The sequence below is a fragment of the Thalassophryne amazonica genome, chromosome 12 (assembly GCF_902500255.1).
Source record: "Thalassophryne amazonica chromosome 12, fThaAma1.1, whole genome shotgun sequence".
Taxonomy (NCBI): domain Eukaryota; kingdom Metazoa; phylum Chordata; class Actinopteri; order Batrachoidiformes; family Batrachoididae; genus Thalassophryne; species Thalassophryne amazonica.
The window spans coordinates 22,929,424-22,947,729 of record NC_047114.1 but is presented as its reverse complement, the minus strand read 5'-3'; the positions used below and the strand labels follow the sequence as shown (position 1 = coordinate 22,947,729).

The 18,306-nt window shown below is 40.4% G+C and overlaps 1 protein-coding gene across 1 annotated transcript in view; it reads right to left on the bottom strand.

The window, feature by feature from the left end:
- The window catches only part of LOC117521616 (gastrula zinc finger protein XlCGF57.1-like), a 221,262-nt gene that overhangs the window by 170,223 nt on the left and 32,733 nt on the right, over window positions 1-18,306 (bottom strand). The gene's annotated exons all lie outside the window — the stretch shown is intronic.

Here is an 18,306-nt window from a genome sequence, read left to right as displayed (position 1 = left end):
CATTTTAATTCCAGGCAAGTTAGTGATTTGCGTGCACAGAAATTCAAGAAACAGGTGGAATACGCCGGAAAGCTGCGCATGTTGGCAAAGCCACAAACGGAGGAACAAGGGAGACAATATTTAATAATACTCTAGAGCACTCACCACAGCCAGGTCCCAATACTTCTCTCATAAAATTTCAAACTACACGGGTACAAAACAGTTATTTTCATCAATCAACTTTTTTTGGACTTTTTCACAACAAAGGTAGCCACAATTCGGTCTCATCTCCCTGCTACAACACCATCTCACTTCAAACTCAATATCTCCAACCCACTCCACACTTTTTCAAATTTCATGGACACAAATCTGACAGAGGTAGAGAGAATCATAAAATGCATGAAAACATCTACTTGTTCATTGGATCCTCTCCCTACACCACTACTAAAATCAAACATTACAGCTATTAGTCCTCTAATCAAAGAAATTATTAACCAGTCATTCAAATCCGGTCAGGTTCCTCCAGCTGTCAAATCAGCCATCATTCGTCCTCATCTCAAAAAACCCTCACTCGACCCGAAAATCCTGGCTCATTACTGCCCTATCTCAAACCTGCCGTTCCTTTCCAAAGTCCTGGAAAAAGTCGTATCAGTTCAACTCCATGATCACCTCCACACCCATAACCTATATGAAATATTTCAGTCTGGTTTCCATTCAGCACATAGCACAGAAACAGCCCTGGTCCGCATCATGAACGACCTTCTCATGACTGCGGACCAGGGCTCACCATCTCTCCTCCTCCTATTGGATCTATCAGCCGCTTTTGACACCATTGACCACACCATCCTGCTCCACAGCCTCAACACTGAAATAGGACTCACTGTCACAACTCTCAAATGGTTCCGCTCATATCTCACGAACAGGACAGAATGTGTTACACTCGGACAATCCAAATCCAAAACCTATACTGTCAGCTGTGGAGTGCCACAAGGGTCCGTCCTTGGTCCAACCCTTTTTACCATCTACATGCTCCCCCTTGGTCAAATCATCCGTAAACACAAGGTTTCATTTCATTGCTACGCAGACGACACACAGTTACACATCAAAATGGCCTCCACACTCCCCTCAGCTCTGCCGTCTGCCCTTCAGGCTTGCCTGGAGGAGATAGAGGCATGGATGACTGATAACTTTCTCAAACTAAACACTGACAAAACTCAAGCCATCCTCATCGGTACCCCACATCAAACCCAGTCCTCCTCCCTCACCAGTATTGCCATTCTCTGCCACAACATTCCCCTGTCCACCTCCGTCACCAACCTTGGAGTCAGATTTGACCCACATCTCACCTTTGACACCCACATCCGCCACCTATGCAAAGTCTCTTTCCATCACCTCAAAAACATAGCCAAACTCCGCCCTTCCCTTTCCCAACCGGATGCTGAGAGGTTGGTCCATGCTTTTGTCTCCTCCAGGTTGGACTATTGCAATGCCCTCCTCGTCGGGACCCCTGGTAAAAACCTGCAAAAGCTGCAGCACATCCAGAACTGTGCTGCCCGGGTCCTGATGAGGAGGCGCAAGTTTGACCACATCACCCCTGTCCTCAGATCCCTCCACTGGCTGCCCATCAAATACAGAATAGAGTACAAACTCTGCCTCCTCACTTATCAGTGCATATACGGAACCTCCCCTGCCTACCTCAGCGAACTCCTCACCCCACACACCGCCTGAAGATCTCTCCGCTCCACCACCTCCTCACACTGCCTTCACCAACTCAGGACCAGACTCTCCACCATGGGAGACAGGGCCTTCCAGGCAGTGGCCCCTCGGTTCTGAAACTCCCTCCCAGAGACCCCGAGGGCCCCACAAAGTGTGGAGGTCTTTAAAAAAGGCCTAAAGACATTTTTATTTCAAAAGGCCTTTTAGATATTTTATCTTTGGAAATGGTTGTACAAAATCTGTTTTTAAAATCTGTTTTTAAATCCTTGCTGTAGCACTTTGAGATTTCTTTGAAATGTAAGGTGCAATACAAATAAAATGTATTATTATTATTATTATTTCCTTCCATAAGTAAGTGGTTTTGGTTATTCTTGTCACTTTGTCTGTGATATTTGGATGATATACAGCTGTTTGTTTCCTGCCGTATTTGTGTCACCCGATGACACGGACCATTAACTCTTCACTTATGTCTAATTGATATTTTCCACTGCTAGACCAATGTGTAGTTAAAATACTTGTCGTTAGTGATTAAAATTGTTCGACAAGACTGTTTTTTTTTTTTTAATTTGCACCTTAAAATATTGAGATTATAATGACCTGCGCTGTGCCGCTCACAGTCACACCCACACAGAGAGATGTGTACCCACACCACTGACTTCATGAATGAAACTCGGTCAATAAAGGATAATTGTGTGTGTGTGGATATATATATATACACGAGGTCTATTAGAAAAGTATCCAACCTTATTATTTTTTTCAAAAACCATATGGATTTGAATCACGTGTGATTACATCAGACATGCTTGAACCCTCATGGGCATGCGAGAGTTTTTTCCACGCCTGTCGGTTACGTCATTCGCCTGTGGGCAGTCTTTGAGTGAGGAGTGGCCCACCCTCTCGTCGATTTTTTCATTGTTTAGGAATGGCTCAGAGACTGCTGCTTTGTTTGATAAAAAATTTTTCAAAACTGTAAGGCACAACTGAGTGGACACCATTCAATAAATTCAGCTGGTTTTCGTTGAAAATTTTAACGGCTGATGGTCTGGTAGTGTCGCTTTAAGGACAGCCCACGGTGCCTGACGGTGATCTGCGCTTCGAGGCGGCAGCGTCTCGCTGTTTCAAGTTGAAAACTTCCACATTTCAGGCTCTGTTCACCCAGTAAGTCGTCAGAGAACAGAGAACTTTCAGAAGAAGTCGGCATGAGGAGTTTATGCGGACATTCCACTGTTAAAGGTAATTTTGTAATGAAAGAACGTGCGGGCAGAGTCGCATGTTGGGCCGCACCCGACCGCGGGGGGTCGCTACAGGAAAAACACCTCCGTTGGAAAACTTAACTGGCAAGTTGGAACATGCCCAACTGTTAAACAATTTCTCAGTTACTCACTTGCTGAAAGCCATCAAAAGCCGCCTGAATTTTACAAATGGTTTTCAACATGGAGGTGTTTTTCCTGTCGCGACGCACACAGATTTGCGGCGTCATCACGGAAACGACTCGGCGAATTTGCGCGCACGTTCTTTCATTACAAAATGACCTTTAACAGTGGAATGTCCGCATAAACTCCTCATGCCGGCCTCTTCTGAATCTTCTCTGTTCTCTCACGACGTCCTGGGTCAACAGAGCCTTAAATTAGGATGATTTCAGCTTGAAACAGCCACACGACGTCGCCTGGGAGCACTGCGCGACGTCCCGCTCCGTGGGAAGTCCTTAAAGCAACAGAAACACCCCATAATCTCTCATCAGCCGTTAAACTTTTCACCGAAAACCAGCTGCATTTCTCGAATAGTGTCCACTCGGATATCCCTCACAGGTCCAGAAAAAGGTTTGATAAAGCAACGCGTGCCGTCTCGAGCAGCGTCTCAAACAAAGGAATTCAGCCGAGACGGCTGGACCAGTCCTCACTCAAAGCCTGCCCACAGGGAAATGACGTCACCGACACGCGTGAAAAAACTCACGCATGCGCACGAGGGTTCAAGCATGATTGGTATAATCGCATGTCATTCAAATCCATATAGTTTTTTTTTTTTATAAAACTGCCGGTTAGTTTTATAAGATACCTCATATATATAGATATATCTGTATATATATATAATGGCTTTAGGAGCCGCGCTGTGTTGGACACAGCAGCTGCACCAGGACGCCTCAGCTCAACAGCTTGAACAGACCAGATCCGTGTAACTTTCAACAGTAATATTTGGGAATGTGTGTGTCAGTAAGTTTAATATTCCTGACATAATTTAATGTAATTTAATTTTACTGGCTCGATAGCCAGGTCAAAATGGCATTTTAACACATATTTTCCAAGCATTTTTCTGAGTGTGTTCAGTCGCAAATCTCCATTGAAAATGCATTAACATCCGGGTACTTCATCAATATTTTGCCCGGTTAGGAGACGTCATGTCGCTGTCCATGAAGGGATGTTTTCGTTTAGTGTGCAGCATTGGGAGTGCGCTCTTTAGTTCTTATATACAGCTCCATGTAACGGCCATATGGCTGGTCCATTTCCTTTTGTTTTAACACCATAAAAGAGGGTGAGAGAAAGAAGGGGGGGGGGGGGGCAGGACATGTGCAGTTGAACTTTTTACATCCAGAGGGGTTATGAAACAACAGTCAAGAATACACAGAAAAACTTTTTAAAGAGTATCTGCGTTGTGTTAATCATTGAGATACTGTTGAAGACTTAAAAACAAAAATCCTGTGTAGGAGATAAGAGGTTGCTGTTCTCTTAATTTGCTATCTTGACCAAATCTGGTCTTCGGGGTCTAATAAATTGCACCCATCTTTTCCAGTGTTTCATAAATATGTCCATCTTTAGATTCAAAGAAAAGGTAACCTTTTCCAAAATATATATTTCCATTGTCACATATATCCAATTATTAATTGTACAGTAGGTCCAGTCTGCAACATCCATCTCTTAGTTGGAGATTTTTTCCCTGCTGCCAGCAACACCTCTATCAGATACTTACTTTAGCCATCAGTTTTGGTGGGATGAGTACATGGTTTTGAAGTCAAATTATATCTGTGTATTAAGAACTTCCTGTATTGCATTATGTATATCTTTCCAATAATTTTGTATTTTTGGACAATCCCAAAAGACATGATAATGATTGGCAGTCTGACACCCACAACCTCACCAGCAGTGAGCGTTACCATTGTTTTGATGCACCTTCATGAGTGGAGTGATGAAGTATCTGGCTACATTTTTCCAGCAAAATTCCTTCCATGTATGAGATTTTGTAGTTTTCCATTGAAATATGTAGATGTCTTTCCATTCTTTATCTGTTATTGTCATGTTTCCTTCCCTTTCCCATTTCACTTGTATGTATTTTGTTGAATCAATTCCTAAATTCTGCAGACTCTTATACAGTCGGGAGATAATCCCTCTCTCAATGTTCGATTTGTATGCATCAATAAATAATTGGACAAATGGTTTACTGGCCTCTCTACTATCCCTGTTTTTTTTATTTTCTGATTATTATAATGTCGTAATTGGAGGTATCTATAAAAGTCTTGTCTTTGTAATGAGAAATTATCCTTTAGACTTTGAAAACTCATAAAAGTATCCTTCTGTATAATGCTGCACATTGATGTGATGCCTTTTTCAGTCCAAGCTTTGACTCTATCGTCAAATTTATTTGGTATAAAATCCGAATCATAGGCACACCAACTTAAAATTCCAACCTCCACATCAAGTTTATATTTTCTAATTAGTGATCTCCAAATCTTGAGGGAGAATTTCACCCATGGATTCTCAAGTCTATGTACTGTTGTAGATTTTATCCGGTAATACGGCCTGTATATGTAAGTCAGGTATCAGAAAGCACTCAATACCTTTCCATTGTGCCTCGTAGGAGGGATTGCACCAGCAGAGCAACGCTCTCGTCTGTGCTGAGACAATATTTTTCCAAGCATGGTAGACCCATCCCCTTCTGTTTAGGTAGCTGTAATGTTTTATATTGGATTCTGGGTTTCTTCCCTTGCCATATGAATCTTGATATTATTTTATCCCATTCCCCAATTTGTTTTTGTTTTTTGTTTGTAATTAGGATTGGTAGCATTTGAAATAGGTAAAGGAACCTCGGTAATATATTAATTTTTATTGTTTCAATTCTTGCACTCAGACTCAGGATGCGTAAAAGATTCCACCTCCTAAGGTTCTCCTTGATCTTACAAAGCAGAGGTTCATAATTTTTCTCATAAAGTTTTGTCAAATCTTTATGTAAGTTTACTCCCAGGTATTTAAAGAATTCTATTTTCCATCTTAAATGATATTTTTCTTTTAATTTTTCACATAGACTGAAATTGTATGCTAGAGTTTCAGTTTTATTGACATTTAGTTTATACAACCCCTGGCAAAAATTATGGAATCACCGGCCTCGGAGGATGTTCATTCAGTTGTTTAATTTTGTAGAAAAAAAGCAGATCACAGACATGACACAAAACTAAAGTCATTTCAAATGGCAACTTTCTGGCTTTAAGAAACACTATAAGAAATCAGGAAAAAAAAAAAGTTGTGGCAGTCAGTAACGGTTACTTTTTTAGACCAAGCAGAGGGAAAAAATATCGAATCACTCAATTCTGAGGAATAAATTATGGAATCATGAAAAACAAAAGAACGCTCCAACACATCACTAGTATTTTGTTGCACCACCTCTGGCTTTTATAACAGCTTGCAGTCTCTGAGGCATGGACTTAATGAGTGACAAACAGTACTCTTCATCAATCTGGCTCCAACTTTCTCTGATTGCTGTTGCCAGATCAGCTTTGCAGGTTGGAGCCTTGTCATGGACCATTTTCTTCAACTTCCACCAAAGATTTTCAATTGGATTAAGATCCGGACTATTTGCAGGGCATGACATTGACCCTATGTGTCTTTTTGCAAGGAATGTTTTCACAGTTTTTGCTCTATGGCAAGATGCATTATCATCTTGAAAAATGATTTCAGCATCCCCAAACATCCTTTCAATTGATGGGATAAGAAAAGTGTCCAAAATATCAATGTAAACTTGTGCATTTATTGATGATGTAATGACAGCCATCTCCCCAGTGCCTTTACCTGACATGCAGCCCCATATCATCAATGACTGTGGAAATTTACATGTTCTCTTCAGGCAGTCATCTTTAGAAATCTCATTGGAACGGCACCAAACAAAAGTTCCAGCATCATCACCTTGCCCAATGCAGATTCGAGATTCATCACTGAATATGACTTTCATCCAGTCATCCACAGTCCATGATTGCTTTTCCTTAGCCCATTGTAACCTTGTTTTTTTCTGTTTAGGTGTTAATGATGGCTTTTGTTTAGCTTTTCTGTATGTAAATCCCATTTCCTTTAGGTGGTTTCTTACAGTTTGGTCACAGACGTTGACTCCAGTTTCCTCCCATTCGTTCCTCATTTGTTTTGTTGTGCATTTTTGATTTTTGAGACATATTGCTTTAAGTTTTCTGTCTCGACGCTTTGATGTCTTCCTTGGTCTACCAGTATGTTTGCCTTTAACAACCTTCCCATGCTGTTTGTATTTGGTCCAGAGTTTAGTCACAGCTGACTGTGAACAAACATCTTTTGCAACATTGCGTGATGATTTATCCTCTTTTAAGAGTTTGATAATCCTCTCCTTTGTTTCAATTGACATCTCTCGTGTTGGAGCCATGATTCATGTCAGTCCACTTGGTGCAACAGCTCTTCAAGGTGTGATCACTCCTTTTTAGATGCAGACTAACGAGCAGATCTGATTTGATGCAGGTGTTAGTTTTGGGGATGAAAATTTACATGGTGATTCCATAATTTTTTCCTCAGAATTGAGTGAGTCCATATTTTTTTCCCTCTGCTTGGTCTAAAAAAGTAACCGTTACTGACTGCCACAATTTTTTTTCCTGATTTCTTATAGTGTTTCTTAAAGCCAGAAAGTTGCCATTTGAAATGACTTTATTTTTGTGTCATGTCTGTGATCTGCTTTTTTTCTACAAAATTAAACAACTGAATGAACATCCTCCGAGGCCGGTGATTCCATAATTTTTGCCAGGGGTTGTACCCTGACATAGAACCTGAGTTTTTTTTTTAAATGTCAAAAGCTCCGGCAGGGACATTTCAGGGTTTTTGAGGTAAAGGAGGACATCATCCATGTAGCATGCTATTGTATGTTCTATTTTGTTGATATGAATTCCCTTAATTTCAACATTCTGTCTAATGTATTGGGCAAGTGGTTCTAGGAATAGGGCGAAGAGGAGTGGAGACCAGGCACATCCCTGTCTCACTCCTCTCTCTAGTTTGAGTGGCTTGGATAGGTAGCCATTTATTTTGATTCTTGCCGTAGGGTTGTTAAAAATAGCTTTGATGCTATTTACCATTATTTCATTAAAACCAAATTTGATTAGGACTTTAAAGAGGTATTGCCAGCTGACAGAATCAAAAGCTTTTTCTGCATCTAAACTTAGAATTAAGGCCTTTATCTTATGTTGTTTAATGTGGTCCATAATGAGTAGGGTGTGTCTTATGTTGTCTTGTGTTAGCCGTGCACTTATAAAACCTGTCTGGTCATCGTGAATTAGGGTGGGCAGCATTTGTTCCATTCTTCTGGCCATTATCGATGTGTATATGCGGTAATCAACATTATCGAAATCGGTCTATATGACCCGCACTCGGTTTTGTCTTTCCCCTCTTTATGTATAAGGGTAATAATGGCCTCTTTCCAAGAAGGTGGGGTCTCTGCTTTTTTCAGTGCCCAGTTACATGCAGTTAGCAATATAAGCACAAGTTCTACCTTAAATGCCTTGTACCATTCGGTTGTAAACCCATCACTACCTGGTGATTTATTGCTTTTTAGTCTGTTCATTGCATCGAGTAGTTCTTTTGGGGTTATTTCTGTACTTAGAGGTTTGTTTTGTTCCTCTGTCATGACTGGTAAATCTAGAGTTTCCAGAAATGAGTCTATTTGATCCCCTTGAGCCTCTGTCTGAGAATAGAGCCGCTTGTAGAATGATTCGAATGCTGCTTCAATTTGCTCGTTTGCTTTCAATGCTATTTTTTCCAGATCTCATATTTTATGTATATCATATTATTGGCATATTGCTTTTTCAGTTTCCAAGCCAGTAATTTTGTGAATTTAGGACCATTTTCATAATATTTTTGTCTAGTAAAGAGGATTTTCTTCTCGATTTCCTGTGTATACATTAGATTAATTTCATTTCTAACTTTTTTTTATTTTTTGCAGTGTATCTCAATCTTGATTTAGTGCATGGTAGCTTTCCAGTTGTTTTAGTAGATCAAGCAGTTTTCCTTGGCATAATTTTTTTGAGCGAGGACATAGCCATGATTCTGCCCCGTAGGACAGCTTTTGCTGCATCCCATAACATACGTAAGTGGTGAGGTTTCCCCATTAGCATTTTCCTTTATGTACATTTGAATTTCATTTGCCATTTGCTTCTTGAACAGTGGGACATTGAGGAGGCTGGACTTAAACCGCCATGTTGTATTCCTCCTGCAACTTTCCAGATTGAGCGTGAGATATATTGGGGCATGATCACTTAGGTCCATTGTGCCATTGATTCCACAATCCTTGACTTGTCTTGGGCTAAAATAATGAAGTAGTCAATTCTAGTGTATACTGAATGGGTGGTGGAATAATGTATTGTCTAGCAGAAGGGAACATTTCTCTCCATATGTCAATTAATCCTACTTCATTCATCAATTCTTCAAATTTCTTACTTATTGCTTTAGAGGCATATGAGGGGTTTGATACATCTAGCTTTGGTTGTAAATGCAGGTTTAAATCTCCCCTACATATTAAAACCCCATCTGACTGACTCACTATCCTATCAAAGATTTTTTTGTAGAACAAAAAATTACTTCCGGTGGGGTGGTGGTGTGGTGCATATATTCAGTAAAGTGACATCTGTTCCTGCTAGTATACCTCTAACCAAGATAAATCTGCCTTCTTTATCTTTCTGAACATGGGTCTGTTGAAAAGCCAGTTTGTTAGAAAGTAAAATAGCAACTCCTCTCTTGTGCTTAGCTTTATATAATGAAAAGAAATGGTTTGAGAAGCCCATTTTCCTTCATTTATCATGTTCTGCATCATTTAAGTGCGATTGTTGTAGATACACAATTTGTGCCTTCTCTTTTTCATTTTCGACAGTATCTTACTGCGTTTCACTGTGCTCAATATTCCACTCATGTTGAAGGAAACAAATTTGAGTTTTTGATTAGCCATTTCCTTTTTTAGGCAAACTCAGAATATCATAACTACAGTAGTGTTCAGAAAAATAGCGCTGTGTGACTAAAAAGATTAATCCAGGTTTTGAGTATATTTCTTATTGTTACATGGGAAACAAGGTACCAGTAGATTCAGTAGATTCTCACAAATCCAACAAGACCAATCATTCATGATATGCACACTCTTAAGGCTATGAAATTGGGCTATTAGTAAAAAAAAAGTAGAAAAGGGGTGTTCACAATAATAGTAGTGTGGCATTCAGTCAGTGAGTTTGTCAGTTTTGTGGAACAAACAGGTGTGAATCAGGTGTCCCCTATGTAAGGATGAAGCCAGCACCTGTTGAACATGCTTTTCTCTTTGAAAGCCTGAGGAAAATGGGACATTCAAGACATTGTTCAGAAGAACAGCATAGTTTGATTAAAAAGTTGATTGGAGACTGGAGAGGGGAAAACTTATACAATTTATACAGGTGCAAAAAATTATAGGCTGTTCATCTACAATGATATCCAATGCTTTAAAATGGACAAAAAAACCAGAGACGCGTGGAAGAAAACAGAAAACGACCATCAAAATGGATAGAAGAATAACCAGAATGGCAAAGGCTCACCCATTGATCAGCTCCAGGATGATCAAAGACAGTCTGGAGTTACCTGTAAGTGCTGTGACAGTTAGAAGACGCCTGTGTGAAGCTAATTTATTTGCAAGAATACCCCGCAAAGTCCCTCTGTTAAATAAAAGACGTGCAGAAGAGGTTACAATTTGCCAAAGAACACATCAACTGGCCTAAAGAGAAATGGAGGAATATTTTGTGGACTGATGAGAGTAAAATTGTTTTTTTTGGGTCCAAGGGCTGCAGACAGTTTGTGAGACGACCCCCCAAACTCTGAATTCAAGCCACAGTTCACAGTGAAGACAGTGAAGCATGGTGGTGCAAGCATCATGATATGGGCATGTTTCTCCTACTATGGTGTTGGGCCTATATATTGCATACCAGGTATCATGGATCAGTTTGGATATGTCTAAATACTTGAAAAGGTTATGTTGCCTTATGCTGAAGAGGACATGCCCTTGAAATGGGTGTTTCAACAAGACAATGACCCCAAGCACACTAGTAAACAAGCAAAATCTTGGTTCTAAACCAACAAAATTAATGCCTTGCAGATGTGGAGAAATCATGAAAAACTGTGGTTATACAACTAAATGCTAGTTTAGTGATTCACAGGATTGCTAAAAAAGCAGTATGAACATAATAATTTTGAGTTTGTAGCGTCAAAAGCAGATGCTACTATTATTGTGAACACCCCCTTTTCTACTTTTTTTTATTAACAGCCCAATTTCATAGCCTTAAGAGTGTGCATATCATGAATGCTTGGTCTTGTTGGATTTGTGAGAATCTACTGGTACCTTGTTTCCCATGTAACAATAAGAAATATACTCAAAACCTGGATTAATCTTTTTAGTCACATAGCACTACTATTATTCTGAACACTACTGTATATGCTACAGATCTTCCCTCTTAAGAGCAAGCAAGTGAATACATAAACAAGGCAGCTATTAACATTAAACAAGCTGAACAAGTACAACACATTAGCAAAAAAAAAAACAACAACAACAAAACCCCCCCCCCCCAAAAAAAACCAAAAAAAAACAAAAAAAAAACAGGGAATTTGTTAAGTGATCCCTTAAATAGCCAGAGTATCTGGCTTTGGAGGGACGGCCTCTTTAGGCACCTGCAGGTGTAGAGGGCCCTCCCTGGCAGTTTAAGCCATAAAACGTCCATTGCATTTAAATGGTTGTTGTCAACCTCCGATTAATTTTAGTATCTATTTATTTTGAGGAGATTTGGGGAAGGGGGGGAGGGACAAGTCAGAAACTTGTCTCCCTACCCTTATTGAGGAAGGTATATTCTTTCTCTGGATTACTTATACACTATTATTTATAGCGTATTTCACTCCTGATCAGTCTTGTCTTAAAATTTGAGCTGAGTTGAACTGAATGTTTTTTTTTCTTTTCTTTCTTTTTTCTCTCTTCTTCTGTTTCTTTCTTTTCCTTTTGGGCATTTTCACTATTTAAGTGGAAATTTGTCATCTAAAGATCTGCAGCTTTTCTCTGATGTCGGTGCTCCATGCTGAACCTCCAACGTGCGCCACTCGCCCTCCTCTCGCTGTGTGCCAGGGCTTCTGGTTCAGTTTCTTGAGTGGGTCCTCTGGTGGGGGGGACAGCTTTAACCAGGAGACCCCTGGCCTCCATGTCTCTCTTGGCTTCGCTGATCATGTGGTAGAGTTGTATCCCATCCTCATAGAAGACCCGCAGTTTGGCAGGATACGGCGTCTGGAAGTGAATCTTCTTCACCTTTAACATTCGTTTCACCTCGTTGTATTCCTTCCTCTTATTCAGGACGGCTGAAGGGTAGTCGTGAACAAAAGATATTTTCTGATCATTTAGGAGAATTTCCTTCTTTTCCCATGCTCTGTGAAGGACTTCTTTTGCTTTATATCCATGAAATTTAAATACAATCGATCGAGGTCTGTCTGTAGCAGCGGGTTTCGCGGCCAGTGCTCTGTGTGCTCTTTCAATGTGTAGTTCAATGGTCGGGGGAAATCCAGTTTTACTCCAAGTGTCTCAATAAAAGTTATCATCGAGTTTCCCTCCTTATTTTTCTGTACATTGTACAGTTGGATATTCTCCATTCTTGCTCTTTCCTCCTGGTTGATCAGCTTCTCTTCATGTTGCCGTTGAATCTTTAACCTGTTTATCTCCTGCTCTACTGTTAGCAGCCTAGCTTCAGCGCTGTCAATGTGCTCCTCCGCTTCTTCAATCCTCTGATTTGTCTTTTTAATCTCGTCTTTTATATCCTCCAATTGCTGACCGTTCTCTTTTCGGAATTCTAGTATTTCTTGTAGAATCCGTTCCATATTCACCTTTGGTCTTTCGGTGCTTCTCTGCCGTCCGCCATCTTTAGCATTAGCACCTGCTTCTGTAGCTTGTCGTCCTCATCTCCATTGTTATGCCACTATCTGATTTTTTTGGTATATTTTTGTGGTTATTCTCTAGTTAGCAAAATGTTTTAGTATTCAGGTCGGAGGAGACTGTGCTCTGCCATCTCAGTGGTGGCGGAAACCGGAAGCCTCGCTTGATATTCTCAATGCGAAAATGTCTCAAGTGAGAAGGAATGGCAACTTTACAAAGAGGTAATATGCTTCAGTATCACAACTCTTTTTTGAATGGGTTGTAGAATGGAAACATTAAGAAATGAAGTTGACTACACAAACATGAAATATCTTGAGTTTATACTTTTTGCAATGAAATAGAGATCAATTCAAGAATCATTTTTTAATTTTTGTTATTTGTTTTGCATTTTCCATACCACACTAACTTTTTCTGATTTGGTTTGGTAGTCATCTGTTAAATTAAGCTCAGGTGAATCCTGTTTCCACTGAGCATCCTTGATATTTTTCTACACCTTAACTGGAGTCCATCTGGAGTGAATTCAGTTGATGGGACATACTTTTTCTACATATAAGGTCCCACAGTTGACTGCATGTCAGAGAACAAACCAAGTTTGAAGTCAAAGGAATCGTCTATACACCTCTGAGACAGGATTGTCTCAAGGCACAAATCTGGGAAGGGTACAGAAACATATCTGCTGCTTTGAAGGTCTCAGTGAGCACAGTGGCCTCCATTATCCATAAGTGGAAGGAGTATAGATCCACCAATACATTTCCTAGCGCTGGCTACCCATCTAAACTGAGTGATTGGGACAGAACGCTTTAGTCTGGGAGGTGACCAAGAACCCGATGGTCACTCTGTCAGAGCTCCAGCATTCCTCTGTGGAGAGCGAAACACAGAAGGACAAGCAACTCGGCAGCAATCCACCACTCAGGCCTGTATGGTAGCATGGCCAGACAGAAGCTACTTAGTAAAACTGCCTCTTACCACAAACTCCAGTCTGCCTGGAGTTTGCCAAAAGGCACCTGAAGGCCGCTCAGATCATGAGAAACAAGTTTTCTGGTCTGATGAGACAAATATTGAACTCTTTGGTGTGAATGCCAGGGGTCATGTTTGGAAAAAACCAGGCACCATCATGCCGTGGGGATATTTTTCAGAGGCAGGAACTGGGAGACTAGTCAGGATTGAGAGAAAGATGACTGCAGCAATGAACAGAGACATCCTGGATGAAAACCTTTGCCAGAGCGCTCTTGTTCTCAGGCCGTGGCGATGGCTCATCTTTCAGCAGGACAATGACCCTAAGCACACAGCCAAGAAATCAAAGGAGTGGCTTCAGGACAACCCTGTGAATGACCTTGTGTGGCCCAGCCAGAGTCCAGACCTGAATCCAAGTGAACATCTCTGGAGAGCTCTGAAAATGGCTGTGCACCGACGCTCCCCATCCAACCTGATGGAGCTTGAGAGGTGCTGCAAAGAGGAATGGGCAAAACTGCCCAAAGATAGGTATGCCAAGCTTGCAGCATCATATTCAAGAAGACTTGACTTGTAATTTCTGCCAAAAGGTGCATCAACAAATCATTGAGCAAAGTGTGTGAATACATATGTACACGATTTCTTAGCTTTTATTTTTAATAAATTTGCAAAAAAAAAAAAAAAAAAACCTTTTTGTCCCCATATTGTCATTATGGGGTGTTGAGTAGAATCTTGGGGGGAACAATGAATTTACTCCATTTTGGAATAAGGCTGTAACATAAAATGTGGGACAAAGTGAAGTGCTGTGAATACTTCCTGGATACACTGTATAAGGACAACAAAAGCAAAATTATGAAAACAAAAGTGGTTATGTACACAGCTGGCTTAATACGTGTGATCATAACAGGAGAATTAGTGCCACTTTCACTGAGCTCATCTACAGTGGAGAAAATAAGTATTTGACCCCCTGTCAGTGTTGCAGGTTTTCCCACCTACAAAGGATGGAGAGGTCTGTAATTTTTATCGTAGGTACACTTCAACTGTGAGAGACAGAATCTTTAAAAAAAAAAAAAAAAAAAAAAAACAGAAAATCACATTGTATGATTTTTAAATAATTAATTTGCATTTTATTGCATAAAATAAGTATTTGACCCCCTACCAACCAGCAAGAACTCTGGCTCTCACAGACCTGCTAATTTTTCTTTAAGAAGCCCTCTTATTCTGCACTCTTTACCTGTATTAATTGCACCTGTTTGAACTTGTTACCTGTATAAAAGACACCTGTTCACACACTCAGTCAATCACACTCCAACCTGTCCACCATAGCCAAGACCACAGAGCTGTTTAAGGACACCAGGAACAAAACTGTAGACCTGCACAAGGCTGGGATGGACTATAGGACTACAGGCAAGCAGCTTGATAGAAGACAACAACTGTTATGATTATTTATTAGAAAGTGGAAGAAACACAAGATAGCTGTCAATCTCCCTCGGTCTGGGATTCCATGCAAGATCTCACTTTGTGGGATACGGATGATTCTGAGAAAGCTCAGAACTACACAGGAAGACCTGGTCAATGACCTGAGGAGAGCTGGGACCACAGTCACAAAGATTACATTAGTAACACATAATGCTGTCATAGTTTAAAATCGTGCAGGGCAGCAAGGTCCCCCTGCTCAAGCCAGCACATGTCCAGGCCCGTTTGAAGTTCACCAGTGACCATCTGGATGATCCAGAGGAGGCATGGGAGAAGGTCATGTGGTCAGATGAGACCAAAATAGAGCTTTTTGGAATCAACTCCACTTGCCATGTTTATAGGACAAGAACAACCCCAAGAAAACCATCCCAACCGTGAAGCATGGGGGTGGAAACATCATACTCTGGGGGTGCTCTTCTGCAAAGGGGACAGGACGACTGCACCGTATTGAAGGGAGGATGGATGGGGTCATGTATTCAGGGCTGTGAAATGAAAATTGTGAAATCCGAGGAAAATTCGCAGGGGGTCTGGGGGGCCATATGAAAATTCGCAGGGGGTCTGCCCCCCGAGGAGCCGGGGTCTAGGGCCTTGTGGGGCCCCAGAAACCAAATTAAATTTTCATCTACTGATACATTTTCAACATCTCCTGGAAGAAATCTCAAAATTAGTGCATATTTAAATGATCCTAGATTCAACCTTTCATTTGAACTGTCAATGATCATATTGAAATAACAGAATATGACATGGAAGTAGGACCTGGTATGATTTTCCTTTTAATTGTAAAACAAATTGCGCAGTAACTCAGAACAATTAAACTACATGAAATTCATGAAGACTGAAAAAATTGTTAAAGTATTTCAAAAACCACAGCAAAAGCTTGTAGAATATTTTAAAAATCAGGGTAAAATATCAATAACATACCTTATAGTAAAAAGCCACACATTCTTGTGTAAATTCCTGTAAATCCACTCAAAGCTGTAATGTCTTTTTTCCCATGAAAAGTCCACATTAATAACAACTAATTTACATTGTTGTGTAAATTCATGTAGCCTAAATTCATTCAAAGCCACGTCTTTTTTCAATGAAAGAAAGTCTAGATTAATGAAAGAAAAAAGGCACAATCTTTTCTGAAATCCTGTTTGAACAGCACAATGTTTATTTTCCAGAGAGAAAAAAATTTCCCGTTTATCTTTCAGGTGTGTTCATGAAGCCAGCAACCATTCCACGGATTCTTGTCCTTATCAGACTTTTTCAAACCGTCTTTCTCGCCATCTTCGCTCTGTCTGATGTTGCTCCGTGACACAGACATGCTGCAAAATTCTTCTTTTAAAAACTTGAAAGTTCTAAAAGTGTGCAATGTCCACATGCTACGTTTAGCTAAGCTTCGCAGAGGAGCCACACAGTGTCACCGCAGCAACCAACCAGTCCCGCTTTACGACAGCTGTCGCAACAGCCAGGCTTTGAGTGGCATTTATTCTCCTCAAAACTCTGCGGATCCGAGGAAACTGATCTGTATCTGTAACACACAGATCAGTGTCCGCGGACTTATAAAACTTGCATGATGTCGTAAAAAAAAAAAAAAAACGCTTTGCGATAAGCATTTTAAAAACTCAGTAACGATCACGATTAAAGAGTACAACACTAACACCCCCGCCCCCCTCCCGATGATGAATCCGGGGAATCCCGCGGATCCCCAGAGTTTTCACAGCCCTGTGTATTGCGAGATTTTGCCAAACAACCTCCTTCCCTCAGTAAGAGCACTGAAGATGGGTCATGGCTGAGTCTTCCAGCATGACAATGACCCCAAACACACAGCCAGGGCAACTAAGGAGGGGCTCCGTAAGAAGCATTTCAAGGTCCTGGAGTGGCCTGGCCATTCTCCAGACCTGAACTCAATAGAAAATCTTTGGACGGAGCTGAAACTCCGAACCTGAAAGATTTGGAAAAGATCTGTATGGAGGAGTGGACCAAAATCCCTGTTGCAGTGTGTGAAAACTTGGTCAAGAACTACAGGAAACGTCTGACCTCTGTAATGGCAGACAAATGTTTCTGTCCCAATTGTTAAGCTCTGTTTTTCTAGAGGGTCAAATACTTATTTTATGCAATAAAATGCAAATTAATTATTTAAAAATCATACAATGTGATTTACTGGATTTTTTTTTTTTTATTCTGTCTCTCACAGTTCAAGTGTACCTACGATAAAAATTACAGACCTCTCCATTCTTTGTAGGTGGGAAAACCTGCAAAACTGACAGAGGGTCAAATACTTATTTTCCCCACTGTATGGTGCAGCCTTTACTGTTGGCCCAGTGTTTTGTTTTGTTTTGTGTGTGTTTTCAAGTTCTCCCCCATCATGTTTCAGATGACAATGGCATCGATGTGCATTTCATACAGAAGTAATGTTTATTATTTTATCCTGGCAAAGGTTTCAGCATCATCTTTTCACAGTTGACTGACACACAGCTAAATATAAATACAAATCATGGTATACACACTATTAAAGGTTTTGATATAAATTATATATACATTTTATTTAATAATACATTCTTCAGAACTGAAGTGCATGTACAGCATTCTTGGTCACATTGCCAAACAAAGCTCTGAATATGTATCTAAATTCACTCTTCTTTGCAGATTATACAGGCATGATGAAACTGAAGCTTCCTGTCCCTCTGAGATCAGATTATATTAGGTTCTGTTATTAATCTATAAAATTATTCACAGACTAGCACCTCCCTACTTAGCTGACCTACTTAAACCCTATGTACCGACCCGGGCTCTGTGTTCTCAAGGTGCAGGACTACTTTGTGTCCCTAGGGTGAACAAAAAGTCTGCGGGTCACAGAGCTTTCTCTTATTGTACACCTGCTGTATGGAATGATCTCCTTGCCTCAATAAAACAGACTGTGTAGAGATTTTCAAATCCAGACTTAAGACGCACTTATTTTGCCTTTTGTATGGCTAGCATACTGGCATAGTATGTTACTATGCTTTTTACCAAGTC